This window comes from Stenella coeruleoalba (assembly GCF_951394435.1).
Source record: "Stenella coeruleoalba genome assembly, chromosome: 6".
Lineage (NCBI taxonomy): Eukaryota > Metazoa > Chordata > Mammalia > Artiodactyla > Delphinidae > Stenella > Stenella coeruleoalba.
In genome coordinates, this window is record NC_137151.1 from 70,202,227 (window position 1) to 70,218,416 (window position 16,190).

At 43.7% G+C, this 16,190-nt stretch overlaps 1 long non-coding RNA gene across 1 annotated transcript in view; it reads left to right on the forward strand.

The window, feature by feature from the left end:
* The first annotated feature begins 763 nt into the window (after positions 1-763).
* LOC307188081 overlaps positions 764-16,190 on the forward strand; it is a 49,266-nt gene continuing 33,839 nt past the window's right edge. The window contains exons 1-2 of the long non-coding RNA XR_013828801.1: positions 764-909; positions 1,034-1,115. This is a non-coding gene — a long non-coding RNA (uncharacterized lncRNA). The remainder of the gene's footprint in view (positions 910-1,033; positions 1,116-16,190) is intronic.

A 16,190-nucleotide genomic window follows, 5' to 3' on the forward strand; every position in this document is an offset into this window, starting at 1 on the left:
AATGCTCCGCTTTCCCTGCTTCCCAGGTGCGCTGCAAGAACAAACGGGACCAGCACTGCTGCTCACTGGCTTTGTGACCTTCGGCAAGTTCTTTAAACTGTGCACCTCGGTTTCCTCGTGTGTCAAACGGGACACTACTTCCATTAATCAATGAGATAATCCACAGAAAGCTCTTAGTACAGGGCCTGCTATAGAGTAAGCACTCAATAAAAATCAGCTAAAGTGATTGCTCACACCCTTGAGCCATTTGGACGAGTTTAATTGATGATAAAAAGGCAGCTGAGCTACCAAAAGGCAAGAGAGCGTAAAACTGGCCCGTGAGTCAGCAGAATCAGCATCGGGGGGAGCTTGTTAGCGATGCAGAGATTGGGGCCCAACACCAGCCCTAGTGAGTTTAACAAGGTCCCCAGGTGATTCATATTCAAGTTAAAGTCCAGGAAGCAAGAACGTAGAAGCACTGACATATCTACCACTTAACTCTCTAGGTCTTTTTGGGCAGGTTCCTTAATCTCCCCGTGCTTCTTTTGTCATCTATAAAACCCTGGCTCACAGGGCCGAGGTGGTGGTTAAACGGCGTAATCTGTGCCAGGTAGCTAGGGTGGCGTCTGCACGGGGTAAGCGCCCTTCAGGATTTGCTGCTCTGCTCTCTGGCCCCACCCCAACCCCGCCCCTGCCCAGAAGCCTTTGCTGCTGTGTTTTCCAGCCCTCCCCCCAACCCCAAGAGCCTTGCACCTGGGGCCATGGTTCAGCCGGAACGAGACGGCCAGGTTCCCGCGCTGGCTCCCCAACCTGGAGAAAGGTCTGCCTGTGTGACCTGGACAGCCACCTGACTGTTCCAAGTCTCAGTGTTCCCTCTGTTAAAATTGGACCAGTGACTGTGCCTAGCTCTTGGGGATGCCGAAGCATTGAGTGAGACGTGCGGCAAAGGGCCGGGCCAAGGCTCGCGCTTGGGTTTATCGATGGGCACGTACTGACTGGAGTCCACGCTCCAGGCTCAAGTGTGTCCCTGACCCTCTTGCTGCCCAACCAACAGGTGCAGGAACTCCCTGGGTACCAGGGAGGACAGGACCCAAACCGTTCCAGGCAAAGGAGAGAGAGAGGACCGGCTGGGCCAGGTGAGTAAACCAGCCTGACGCCTCCCCAGGAGACTCACCTGGACTCTCCCCTAGCCCCTAAGCCCGTGAGGGTGGGGCTCAGCGGCAAGTTTGGGGAGCGTCCAGCGTTTTGCCTCCACATAATGAGTGTATGTGCTAAAGAATAGAAGAGTCCTGAGGTATAAACATGATGACCAGACGGGAGACTCATCCCCATCTCTGTCTGTTCTGGGCCTGCCAACCTGCGCTGTTAGGATTGAAGGAAAGGCCAGTATGTTTTCCCATCTCATCGTTGCCTCTAACGCCTTGTTTTCACGGTTCCTCTCAGTGACTCTGGTCTCACCACAAGAAGTGTGTCCTTTTAAGGTATGAACCCGAAACTCCAGTGGGCTTCTCTGAAGTTAGTGGAGAGCTTTTCACCTACTTCAGTTAAATTGGCGGTGGGGATCTCATTGCTTGGAGAAGAAACTTCCACAATGAACGTGAGAACAGTTTTTTTTTTGTCTGTTTTTGTTTTTTATTATATTGAAGTACAGTTGATTTACACTATTGTGTTAGTTTCTGGTGTACAGCAAAATGATTCAGTTATACATACATGTATATGTATTCTTTTTCAGATTCTTTTCCATTATAGGTTTTTACAAGATATTGAAAATAGTTCCCTGTGCTATACAGTAAATCCTTGTTGTTTATCCATTTTACATATAGTAGTGTGTATCTCTTAATCCCTAACTCCTAATTTATCCCTCCCCCCCTTTTTCCCCTTTGGTAATACATGTTTGTTTTCTATGTCTGTGAGTCTATTTCTGTTTTGTAAATAAGTCCATCTGTATCATTTTTTTTAGATTTCACATATAAGCGATATCATATGATATTTGTCTTTCTCTTTCTGACGTCACTTAGTATGGTAATCTAGGTCCATCAAGGTTGCTGCAAATGGCATTATTTCATTCGTTTTTATGGCTGAGTAATCCATTTTGTTGTGTGTGTATATATATATATACAGACATGCACAGTGTACATAGCATGTGTGTAGTAAAATGAATTATTTTTAGTACTGACATAGCACTGTAGTTTTGTGAATGTCTTACATCCTTTTTCAGGGAATAGTGTATATAGCATTTCAGGCTTGGGTGCTGGCGGTGAAGCATAGTACTTCTTCCTTGAGTCTTGGGGAGATGTGCTGTTCTCCATTTTCCGGTTTACAAGACCAGGGTATTGTGTTATACTACAAAGACTCTTCATTTCAGGAGCTTGTTTTCAATGAGACTAATTATTGGTATTAATACTAGAATTAAAAGAAAGTATAGGATAGATGCAAGCTGTCCAACAGCCATATATGGACAGTCCACAGGCTGTCCTCCGATTCATGTTAGTGTCAGTAAGTCTGCCACTAATACTCAGAACAAGAATTGACTGAAGGGCCGAAATATTATGCTTCATTGTTTAGATGTATGGAGTATTGGAATGAATGCCAGGATTAGGATTGAGAGCAGCACGGCTAAGACTCCTCCTAGTTTGCTGGGGATTGATCGTAGAATTGCATGCGAATAGAAAGTATCGTTCTGGTTAGATGCACGGTGGCGTGCTGAGTGGGTTTGCAGGGGTGTAGTTGTCGGGATCTCCTAACAGGTCGGGTGAGAATAGTGCTAGTATGAATGAGGCTAAGATTAACCATAAAGTGCCCAAGATGTATTTTGTAAATGTATATATTTAATTGTATAATAGGGGTGGAATGGGATTTTGTCTGTATCGGATGGTATTCCTGTGGGGTTGTTGGATCCTGTTTCATGGAGGAATAATAGGTGAACGGCCGCTAGTGCTGTGATGATGAAAGGGAGAATGAAGTGGAAGGCAAAGAATCGTGTTAGTTGGGGCTTCCCTGGTGGCGCAGTGGTTCAGAGTCCGCCTGCCGATGCAGGGGACACGGGTTTGTGCCCCGGTCCGGGAAGATCCCACATGCCGCGGAGCGGCTGGGCCTGTGAGCCATGGCCGCTGAGCCTGCGCGTCCGGAGCCTGTGCTCTGCAATGGGAGAAGCCACAACAGTGAGAGGCCGCGTGCCGCAAAAAAAAAAAAAAAAAAAAAAATCGCGTTAGCGTTGCTTTATCTATGGAAAAACCACCTCAGATTCATTTGACAAGGGTGGCGCCGATATATGGGATTGCTGAAAGTAGGTTTGGGATGACAGTTGCGCCTAAGAATTCTTGTTCTCCGGGTAGGACGTAGCCTATGAATGCGGTGGCTGTGACTACAAGTAGCAGGATAATTCCAATGTTCCATGTTTCCTGAAACGCATAGGATCCACAGTATAGGCCGCGTCCTACGTGGGCATAAAAGCAAATAAAAACCATGGAAGCTCCATTTGCACATATGTACGGGATGATTCGGCCGGAGTTGACGTCTTGGCAAATGTGTGTTACTGATGAGAAGGCAGTTGTTGTGTCTGGTGTGTAGTGTATTGCCAAGAATAGGCCTGTTAGGACTCGTAGGATTAGGCAGATGCCTAGTAAGGAGCCAGAGTTTCATCATGAAGAGAAATTTGATGGGGTGGGGAGGTCAGTGAATGTGTTGTTGAGAATTTTTATGAGCGGGTGGGTTTTTCAGGTGTTGGTCATTGGTGTTCTCGTAGTGGAATGGTAATGATGATTTTTCATGTCATTGGTCATGGGTGAAGTCCATGTGAGAATAATGATGACATGTATTTATTTTAAGCATTATTTTTGTGATTAGTTTTGTGGGGTTTCTTTGAAGCCTTCTCCTATTTACGGGGGTCTAGGGTTGATTGTGGGGGGTGGTGTTGGGTGTGGGATTGTGTTAAATTTTGGTGGTTCATTTCTAGGTTTAATGGTGCTTCTGATGTATTTAGGGGGAATATTGGTTGTGTTTGGTTATGCAACGGCTATGGCCACCGAACAGTGCCCTGAGGTTTGGGTTTCTAATAAGGTTGTACTGGGAGCATTTCGTTTTGGGTTGGTAGTAGCGTTTTTAATGGGACTTTATATTTTGAAGGATGAGGATGTGGAGATTGAGTTGTTTGTGTTACTGGTGACTCTGGGTTTTTCAGTGCAGAGGCTATGGGAATCGCGGCGTTACATAGTTATGGTACTTGGTTGGTTGTTACGGGTTGGTCCTTGTTTATTGGTGTTGTGGTTATTGTGGAGGTTACTTGGGGTAATTCAATAGGAGTATGCTGAGGAATGATAAAAAGGAGAGATTGATAAGGCCTTTTTGATTTGAGACTAATGTGGAAGATTTTAGTTGAATGAAGGCTGTATTTGGTAGGATGGTTTCTAGTCAGATTAAGTTAAGTAAGGAGGTTGCTAATTTTTGGCTTATTAATAGATTTAGATGAGGAGGTAGGTGGTGTATGATGGGGGGGAAGTATCCTAAGAGAGTGGAGAACTTGGAGGAGTCTGATGGGTGTATGTATTTTAAGGTTTGTGTGTTAAGGTTGATTTCGAATGCTAGTACAAAGCCCAAGGTTGTCACTACAAGGGCAGTCAATTTTAAATGTAGGGGGATGGTTGTTGGAGGAATGCTGTTGGAGATGAGGAAGCCAGCAAAAATACTACCGATAAACAGGCTCTTGATGGAGTTGATTAAGAGGGGTTGTCTCTGAAGAAGAGAAGCGTGGCTGTCCTAGTAGTGCAAAGAAGATAATGCGAGTGCTATAGATGGCTGTGAGGGAGGTAGCGGTTAGAGTTACTAATAGGGCTCAGGTGTTGGTATAAGTCGTAGTGGCGGTTTCGATAATTAGGTCTTTAGAGTAAAATCCGGTGAGAAAAGGTATTCCTGTTAGTGCTAGGCATCCAATGATAAGGGCTGTTGCAGTGAAGGGTAAGGTCTCCAATAACGCTCCTACTTTTCGAACGTCCTGCTTGTTGTCTAGGTTGTGAATGGTAGACCCAGAGTATAGGAACAACACGACTTTAAAGAAAGCGTGTGTGCAAATGTGTAAAAATGCTAGATGAGGTTGGTTGAGGCCAATCGTTACTATAATTAAACCTAGTTGGCTGGAGGTAGAGAAGGCAATAATTTTTTTAATATCGTTTTGGGTGAGGGAGCAGATAGCTGTAAACTGGGTGATAAGGGCTCCTAGGCAGAACATTATTGTTTGAATGAGTTTGTTGTTTTCTATTAAAAGGTAAAATCGGATAAGTAGGAAAACTCCTGCTACAACCATTGTGCTTGAGTGGAGTAGGGCCGAGACTGGGGTAGGACCTTCTGCTGCTGAAGGGAGTCAGGGATGAAGTCCAAATCGGGCTGATTTTCCGGCTGCGGCTGGTACGAGTCCCGTGAGGGGTAAGTTTAAAGAGTTTTGGTTGAGCATGAACATTTGTTGTAGGTCTCATGCGTTTGTGTTAGATGAAAATCATGCCATTGATATGATGAATCCGCCATCTCCCATGAGGTTATATAAAATTGCTTGAAGAGCAGCTGTGTTTGCGTCTGCTCGCCTGAGCCATCATCCGATAAGCAGGAAAGATATGATTCCTACTCCTTCTCATCCAATAAAAAGTTGGAAGAGGTTGTTGGCTGTAACAAAGATTAGCACAGTGATAAGCAAGAGGAGTAAATATTTGAAGAGTTGGTTGATACAAGGGTCAGAGTGTATGTGTCACATTGAGAATTCTATCATGGACCATGTGATGAACAATGGTACGACTATGATTGAGAAATAGTCTATTTCGAAGCTGAGTATTAGTTTGAGGGTTTGGATGGTAATGCACTGTCAGTTTGAGATGAATATTTCTTGGCCTGTGTGAGGGAATATTATTGTTGGGATTAGACTAGTAATGAAAGCACAGGAGACAGTATTTTTTACATATCATGGGTATTTGTTATTTTTGTAGAAGTTCGTGCTAGTTATCATGATTGGAATAATTAGTATTAGTAATGTAATGAGGGCAAAAGAAGAGAATAGGTTTATTTTATTTGGAGTTGCACCAATTCTTTGGTTCCTAAGACCAATAGATAACTACTGTCCTTTAGAAGTTTGAAAAAACCATACTATTAGGTATGGGGACATGAATTAGCAGTTCTGGCAATACTTTTTCGGTAAATAAGAAGTCTTAGTCTTCTGTTGCTAGATTCACAATCTAGTGTGTTTTTTAAACTATATCTACAGTACAGGGGACCAAGATGATCTTGGGGTTTAGTGATAGGAGTAGAAGTGGAAAGATATGTAGGGTTATAAGAGCATGTTCTCATGTGAAGAAGGGTATAATGTTATTGACATGGTGTGTATGTTTGCCTCGTTGTGTTATGATTAGTATATACATGGAGTACAGGGTTGTAATTACAATATTGGTTCCTATTAGGATAATAGTGAGATTTGATCATGAGAAAGTTGACATGACTGAACGGTTCTCCGATTAGGTTAACGGTAGGGGGTAGGGCGAGGTTTGTTAGGCTTGCTAGTAGTCATCAAGTGGCTACCAGTGGGAGAAGAATTTGCAGGCCTCGGGCCAAGATTATGGTTGACTATGAATTCGCTCGTAATTTGAGTTTGCTAGGCAAAACAACATAGATGATGTGAGGCCAAGAGCAATCATTAGGGCGGTAGCCCCTCTATAACTTCAAGGGGTTTGAATAAGGATAGCTGCGATAACGAGTGCTATGTGGCTGACTGAGGAGTAGGCGATGAGTGATTTTAGGTCTGTGGGATGTAGGCAGATAGAGCTAGTTATGATTATTCCTCATAAGGAAAGCATAAGGAAAGAGTATGCTATATATTTTGTTAGAGGGTTAAGTACTGATGTGATTTGCAGCATGCCATAACCCCCGAGCTTTAGTGGTACGGCTGCAAGGACTAGGGAGCCTGTGATAGGGGCTTCTACGTGTGCTTTGGGTAGTCCAAGGTGGAGGCTGCAGAGGGTCATTTTTACTATAAATGCTATCATGCAGGCTAATCACATAAAGACGTTGGACCAGGAGATGGGTAGTGGTTGGGTTCAATATTGGAGTAATAGGAAATTTAAGGAGCCTACAATGTTTTGTAAATATGTTAATGCCACTAGGAATGGAAGTGATCCAGTTAGTGTATAGAATAGAAAGTAGAGTCCTGCATTAAGTCGTTCTGTTTGGTTACCTCAGCAGGTAAGGATAATAAGGGTGAGGAGTAGTGTGGCTTCAAGTATAATGTAAACTAGGATTAGTTCTGTGGCGTAAATGTTATGGTTAGAAGCGTTTGTAACGTGATTAGTATTGGGAGGTAAAGTTTTTTTCGGATTAGTGGTTCTTTGAGTAGGTGGGATCGGCTGGCCATTAAGATTGGGGGAGGAGTCATACTGTTAGGATTAGTAGTGGTGTGGAAAGGGAGTCGGAGAAGAATGTTATTGAATAGTTGAGGCTATTGTTGAACTGATTAAGAAGAAGTAGGCTTGTGAAGCTAATTAATAGGCTGTGGGTTGTGAGTTGATTCAGATCATGTTGTTTTTGATAGCCAGGTTGCGGGTATTAGTATGATTGTGGGGATGATAAGTTTTTAGCATTGGAGAAGGTTGAGGTTTTGTACATAATCGGTCCCATATGTATTCGATACTATTACTAATAAGGCTAATCTGAGAGCTGCTTCGCAGGCTGCGAATACCAGTAGGATGATTGGTATTATGCTGGCTAAGGTGAAGTGAGAGTTTAAAATTGTTAGAGGGGCTTCCCTGGTGGTGCGGTGGTTAAGGATCTGCCTGCCAATGCAGGGGACACGGGTTCAAGCCCTGGTCCGGGAAGATCCCACATGCCGCGGAGCGGCTAGGCCCATGAGGCCTACTGAGGCTACAGGCTCAACTACTGAGCCTGCGCGTCTGGAGCCTGTGCTCTGCAACGGGAGAGGCTGTGACAGTGAGAGGCCCGCGCACCGCGATGAAGAGTGGCCCCCACTCACCGCAACTGGAGAAAGCCCTCGCACAGAAACGAAGACCCAACACAGCTAAAAATAAATTAATTAATTAATAAAAAATAAATTAAAAAAAAGATTGTTAGGGCTGCTAGGATAAACAGTGATAACATTATACCTTGTAAACAAAGTAGTGAGGATATTAGATGGGATCGGTATATTAGTAAACCTATAAGGGATACGGTGAAGGTTATTATAATGTTTATATGTACTAGAGACACTTGGTAGTTATGAGTTTAATCACAATCTAATGAGTCGACATCACGTGTTTTATTTTAAACTAAATACCATGTTCAGCCCACTCCAAGCCCTTTTGAGTTCACTCGTAGGCCAGGCTGGTTGCTAGTACTGAAATTAGAAACAGGGTTATGATAAGTATTGTTTCTAGGTTGTTTGTTTGGGTTGCTCAGGGGAGGGGTAGTAGGAGGGCAATTTCTAGGTCGAAGAGAAGGAAGGTGATTGCTACTAGGAAGAATTTTATAGAAAAGGGTAGGTGGGCGGATCCTATAGGGTCAAATCCTCATTCATAGGGGCTTGTTTTTTCTGCGTAGATGTTTCGTTGAGGAAGTCAGAAGGCAATAAGTAGGAGTAATGAGGCTAGTATTGTGTTTGTTAATAGGGTCAGTATTAGGTTTATTGTTCTTTTTCGAGGTGTACCGAAACTAACTGATTGGAAGTCAGTTGTACTAATTAATACGAAAAGGCCTATGAGCCTCATCAATAAATAGATACGTAAAGAAATAGTCATACAACATCTACAAAATGTCAGTATCAAGCAGCAGCTTCGAAGCCGAAGTGGTGGTTGGATGTGAAGTGGAATTTTAGTTGGCGCAGGAAACGATAAGAAAGGTGGATTCCAATGTAATCCATGGAAGCCTGTGGCTACGAAGAAAGTTGACCCACAGACCCTGTCTGAGATTGTAAAAGGGGTTTCATATATATATATATATATATATATATATATATATATACACACACACACACACGCACACACCTACCACATCTTCTTTATCCATTCATCTGTCGATGGACACTTAGGTTGCTTCCATGTCTTGGCTATTGTAAATAGTGCTGCTATGAACATTGGGATGCATGTATATTTCCAAATTAGAGGTTTCTTCCGATATATGCTGAGGAGTGGGATTGCTGGATAATATGGTAGCTCTATTTTTAGTTTTTTAAGGAAACTTCATACTGTTCTCCATAGTGGCTGTATCAATTTACATTCCCACCAACAGTGTAGGAGGGTTCCTGTTTCCCACACCCTCTCCAGCATTTATGATTTGTCATCTTTTTGATGATGGCCATTCTGACTAGTGTGAAGTGATGCCTCATTGTGGTTTTGATTTGCACGTCTCTAATGATTAGCGATGTTGAGCACCTTTTCATGTGCCTGTTGGCCATCTGTATGTATTCTTTGGAGAAATGTCTACTTAGATCTTCTGTAGGTGGGCACAGTTTTGATTCCAAGTCCAGAAGGGACTAAGGGAGTAAGCCCTGTGGAAGTTGGGACTTCTTCACCAGCTCCACGGCCTCCCTCCCAAGAGGGGCTGCGTCTGCCCAGAGAAGGGCCTTGAGTGGGCAGGCAGGCTGGGCCATAATCCTGGCACTGCTACTTCCTTGCTTCCCGCATGACGTTAGGCTAATTATTTATTTCTCCTGAAAATCAATTTTGTCTGCAAAATGAAGGTAATAAAACGTCCTTGTGTAGCATTGTCATGGGAATGAAAATGGAACATACTTTATAAGGATCCAAAGTGAAACACTTGAGAGCGTGAACGGGACGTTATTAGTAATTCCACAGGAGCCCGCCTAGCGGCACTGTCCCCGACAAAGTGGCACATGTGGTCTCCTTAATTAAAGGGCACATGCTAGGTGCTCAGCGAGTGGTAGGTCATTTCTATTGTTACATCTACTTAAGACAGGATTGCCAGATTAGCGAAGAAAGGTTGTGTCACAGGGCCCAGCAGTAAGGTGAGAATTACAGGGTTAGTGATAAAGTAAATGTAGCCAAGATTCAATTCATGAATCACTGGGATTATTGCACACAATTAGCATGAAACACAGGTTAGTCAAAGTAGGGAGGAAAAGAGGGTGGGTAATAAACCAGTCCCAGGAGAAGTTTGGGAAGGAGGCGTCTAACACAGGCAGTGGTCTCTGGTCCAGCAACAGGTCTTGCAACAAGCGTGAATAGAAAGTCACCCTCTGGGGGCTTCCCTGGTGGCGCAGTTGTTGAGAGTCCGCCTGCCGATGCAGGGGACGCGGGTTCGTGCCCCAGTCCGGGAGGATTCCACATGCCGCGGAGCGGCTGGGCCTGTGAGCCATGGCCGCTGAGCCTGCGCATCCGGAGCCTACGCTCCGCAATGGGAGAGGCCACAGCAGTGAGAGGCCCGCGTACCGCAAAAAAAAAAAAAGAAAGTCACCCTCTGCTCTGACAGGGCCTCCAGTGTCCCTGGATCAGGTCTCAGCAGTGTGGAGCTGGGTTCTCCAGCGAAGAGCCTTCAAGTCACTGGACTCAGTGGTCCCATGTTAAGGAGTCTGTCAGAAGCGAATGAGACTGCGCCCCAGGGGGTCTTGTCTCTATCAGTTGCTCCTCCTGTTCCAGTGAAGTTTTTCCGAGGACATTACCAAACAATTTCCTTATCTAAAGTAACAATTTATCACACGAAGACACCACAGTCCTATACTGGATGTTCCAGAACAACTAATATGGAAGTTCGTGTTGGCCACTGCAATTCCATCTTGAATTACTTAACACAGCTTAAATCCTATGAGTTTCACACCAGATGAATAGGAATCATGACATGAAAGAAATCACATCATAACACAGGGTCTGAAATACTGCATGGAATATACTTATAATAAAAAGTCAGTTGTTTATCTGAAATTCAAATTTAACTGGTTGTACTGTACCTTATCTGGCAACTCTTGTTTAAGAGCCTTAGGTCACAGGGACTTAAGTTATAGAAGTAAAACTCTGTTACAGCCAATGCCATGAAGAGCGATTGCCTCTTAGAAACAAACTGTTGCATTGGTTCTTTTCTCCCAGCAGTCACTGGGGTTATTTTGGAGCCGGCTTTAGGAGAAGGGGGAAGAGAAACCAAATGAGGGTGAGGGCAATGGTGGAAGGTGATGGAAGGTCCAGAGAAACTGGAGGGAAGATGACCAAGATTTCCTGAGGAACAAATGGAGACAATGCTAGACCCTTTCAGGGCGTGGAGCTTTAAGAGATTAAGGACAGAATGAGCCCTTTGGGGAAAAGATAAAGAGGAGTTTGGAAAGCTCAGCATGAGGTGATGAGTTGTACTTCCCATGCCCTGAAGGCAGGAGGATGGTTACTGGTAACTGGTGTAAAGTTTCAGGTGTTGTCTATTTCAACCGTGACATTTTCGGTATGTTATTTACCCAGAATGTGCAGAGAAGATTAGCAGGGCTTTTTCTTCATTTGCTCTCTTTTTTACCTTAAAGGTGATTTGAGAGCTTTCTCTCTCCTGTTGGTGTGAGAAAAGACGGTAAGAGAAGGAGGGAGATGAACCATGGTCTTACACACTGAGTGCTGCAGGCGCATGTGAGAATCAGTCCTGGGGCTGTGCTGCGGGCAGGAGTGGGTCTGGGAAGAGGTGTCCACCGGCAAGGCCAGGGCTCCGCAGTGGTCCTGTCTGACTCAGAGGGACACCTGCTTGTTGGTGGCGGGGCTCCCCCTGGACTCTGCAGAGCCAGGACTAATGTGAGCACCGAGGCTGTCATTTTTGCAGAAGAGCCCTGGGAAGACTGTCCTCTTGGCTGGGGCGTTGTCTCGGTGGGCCATCAGCCCCTTTGACCCTTCACTGATGGGCTCCCCCTCTTTGGGAGGGGGTGGTATGTTTAAGGCAATTTAAGGAGTGATGCGAGGGATGCAAGCTATAGGTTTCTTTCTCACTGCTGCCCACAGACATTCAGTCTGGGTTAAGCCCCTGCACACACACACACACGCACGCACGCACGCACGCACGCATCCCCTTTTTCTGGTTGTGAGAGGAGCAACTGAGAGCCTTTCCCCTTTCTAATCTGAGTCCTGGAGTGGGAGGGAGAGAATTCCACCACCAGTCCCTTCCTGAGATCAGACGGCTTGGTCGTATGGAGGTGACGCAGTAGAAAAGGCTATTTGAAAAGCCTTTCTAGGAAGCAGAGCACAAGACAGCTGCAGGCTCTTACTCGGCTCTTACTCGGCTGTTTACCTCGCAGTCAGGAGAGAAGTTTGCTCCCAGCAATTGGGGTCAATTCCTTCTCTCTTTCCCCTTCCTCCCCATAACCTACACGAGGCCGTCCGCATGCTCCCCTACAATCCAGCCAACCAAACCACACACTGGGACCAAGACATTGGAGAGAAGTGGAGGTGGCACCGAAGGCAATCACCTGGCTCCCACCTTCCGCCCGCCTTTCTCCTCTATCGGATTCAGAGTTTTTCATTTGACAATCCCCTCACTCGGGCTTCAGCATCAGCTGGTTTCCACTTTAGCTCCTGTTCCGCAGGGATGTGGCTTCTTGCTCATTCTCACACACAACAAGGCAAACCTGAGTGAGAGGATTATCCAATGAAAAGAAACTATGAAGCCAGTTAGGAGAAACGTGGGCAGAAGATGGGTGTCAGGTGTGTTCCCTCGCGTCTGCCCTCCGCTTTCTCTCTCCAATATTTGGATTCCCATGTGCGGTCCAGAACTAGAGTTAAATGTATTCAACAGAAAAAAAAAACTTCTTTATTCTGAGATTATGCCCTTCCTAACTTTTGGTGTTAAAAGTTCTTTTTTTCCCCATAAAATGAAGGTCATAATGAATGATGATTTTAAAACTGTTCATAGTTAGCAATATAAGATGTTAGCAGACTCATGTCAGTCCCTGAAAACAATTTCTTTAAAATATTTTATGCTTACACTTGAAATTCAGAAGTCTGGGCAACACTGAGCTAGGACCTTGGCGCCCCAGGTGGCTGGGCCAGAGCAAGCATTCACATTCAGGTACCCGACGTGGCACTCACAGGCATACCTCTGCACTGCAGCATCCTTTCATGACAGGCAGGGAGGTGACGGAGCAGACTCTTTCCGACATCATGGATTCTAGGGTAGAATAAATCTAACCTTCCACTGGTGTCCTTATTATACCACAGAAACTGATGAGAAATTCAACATGCATTTTGGCAGCAAAATGTTGCCGTGTTTGAGAGTTACGTGTACAAAGCCGGTGAAATACATTCTCCACCGGATCCTAAATTTAATTAGGCCTACTGCTTTGTAATTTTGTTAAATTGAACAAATACACATTTGAATCCTAACTGGACAAACATGGAATGAGGGGCTGTGGGAAAACTAGGAGTGGATCAGATGTGACTTCTGCCTTCCAAGAGGTTACAACCCAGTAGGGTGATAAGAAAATGACCAACTGTGGTAAAGGGAGGACAGTGGGGGAAAGGCATGAGATGACTCAGTCTCGGGGGAGTGGGGTGGGGAAAAGGGGAACAGTTCAGAGGAGGCAGAGGTCACAGTTGACAGGGGACCAGCAAAAGCATTATGAGAAAGGTGACATCTAGATGCACCAAACTATGTGAGCACTGTGGGAGCTGCAACTGTGTAATCACCCGAGTGTACCTAGATCCCTGTACCCAGTAAGTGCTCAATAAATGTTTGAAGGATTCATTAAATAAGTATTACTGGTGATATATGTGCTAGTTTAAATAAAGAGTTACTAAACACTATGTTTTTCTTGGGCTTAGAGCATTTGGGGAAAGCTTAGTTTAAGCAAGTTTTATGTGTATCCACTAAGGGATGCTTTCTCCCATTTCAATTCAGTGGCTGCAGTACTTACTTTTCAGCACAAGAGGGAGCTGCTGCACAGCTTACTTAACTAAAATAGCAGTATTTCTCTAGGTTTGCCCATTTTTTTCTCAAATTACAGTGTAATATATTGTGCCACTTAACTACCCTCCCCCCAAATAGCCCACCAACCCCAAATTTCCTATCAATACAATAAAGTTATTATCGATGGTGCATTATTTTCTGAAAAGAATTTCTCCTGTTACATGATTAGTAGGAAAAAATACATTTAAAATATATAAAATATATTTTAAAAGTTTTATAAACCAATACCTTAGACCAGGTGGACTGTTCTTCAGAGCCCTAAATAATCCAGGGTTTCCCAGTATGGGAGCTTTGCTTATAAAAATGCTTTAGGACCTCATATGTGGGCAACAAATCTGAGATAACAGTCACTTCTACATGCCCAAGTTTTCATGAGGATCAAAGTCTAGGAGAGATCTTAGTTTAGTCCAGACCTTTGAACTTAGGATGCGCAATTTCTTTTGCAAGGAGCTACAAACTGTAGATTATGAAGTAGCCAAAATTCAGGTGTGTCTTGAATAAGAACACCTGATATTTATAGTAATCAGAGTTTGGGGGAAAATTAGCAAATAATTGTGTACATGATTTCAAAGGATTTCTTAATTTACTAACGGATTCTTTACAGAATTTTTCCAATAGCAAGCTTCCTAGTACTGTACATTTATTTATTTATTTTTACATCTTTATTGGAGTATAATTGCTTTACAATGGTGTGTTAGTTTTTGCTTTATAACAAAATGAATCAGTTATACATATACATATGTTCCCATATCTCTTCCCTCTTGCGTCTCCCTCCCTCCCACCCTCCCTATCCCACCCCTCCAGGCGGTCACAAAGCACCGAGCTGATCTCCCTGTGCTATGCGGCTGCTTCCCACTAGCTATCTACCTTACGTTTGGTAGTATATATATGTCCATGCCTCTCTCTCGCTTTGTCACAGCTTACCCTTTCCCCTTCCCGTATCCTCAAGTCCATTCTCTAGAAGGTCTGTGTCTTTATTCCTGTCTAACCCCTAGGTTCTTCATGACTTTTTTTTCCCTTAAATTCCATATAAATGTGTTAGCATATGGTATTTGTCTTTCTCTTTCTGACTTACTTCACTCTGCATGACAGACTCTAGGTCTATCCACCTCATTACAAATAGCTCAATTTCATTTCTTTTTATGGCTGAATAATATTCCATTGTGTATATGTGCCACATCTTCTTTATCCATTCATCGGATGATGGACACTTAGGTTGTTTCCATCTCTGGGCTATTGTAAATAGAGCTGCAATGAACATTTTGGTACATGACTCTTTTTGAATTATGGTTTTCTCAGGGTATATGCCCAGTAGTGGGATTGCTGGGTCATATGGTAGTTCTATTTGTAGTTTTTTAAGGAACCTCCATACTGTTCTCCACAGTGGCTGTATCAATTTACATTCCCACCAACAGTGCAAGAGGGTTCCCTTTTCTCCACACCCTCTCCAGCATTTATGGTTTCTAGATTTTTTGATGATGGCCATTCTGACTGGTGTGAGATGATATGTCATCGTAGTTTTGATTTGCATTTCTCTAATGATTAATGATGTTGAGCATTCTTTCATGTGTTTGTTGGCAGTCTGTATATCTTCTTTGGAGAAATGTCTGTTTAGGTCTTCTGCCCATTTTTGGATTGGGTTGTTTGTTTTTTTGTTCCTAGTACTGTACATTTAGGAAAAAAAAATTTGAATTCCCCAAATCACATCTACATACTATTTTTCAGTGACATTGTTTCTGTCAAAGTGTGTGCTGCTATCTAAAAACAGCCCCTATAAATGACAGTGTATAGAAAATTTAAATGTAGGAGGTAGCGTTATTAAGGTAAAAGGAGAGCAATGTGTTTTTAGTCACCTGCGAATGAAATAATAGAAAGAATTTAAAGTGAAAGAATATTTGCCCAATTCATGAGCAAATTCAACCTATGTAAAGAAATCTGAATTTCATCTTAAAGAAAGAAAACAATCCCTCTGGTCTTCCCAGAACTATTTCATTATTTATGATTCTTTGTGGAACTGTAAGTCCCAGATTTCTGCCGTCACCAGTGGCCACACTCTCCCATGTCTGAATGCCCGTGTTTGTACATCACCTTCTATCTGTACTGTTGTTCCATGCTCTTCACGCTTGAAGGGCAAGGACCAGGGCTTCTTGATTTTTATGTCACTTACAAAGCCTAGCCCAGGGCCAGTGGTGGGCTCTTCATTCACGTTTAGAAAAAAATCACAGCCAAGCGTAACTGATAAATAAATAAAGGAGGAAGAAAATGGGCTCTTAATGCTTAAGGGTTACGTGTTTGCTTATTTCTGGTTG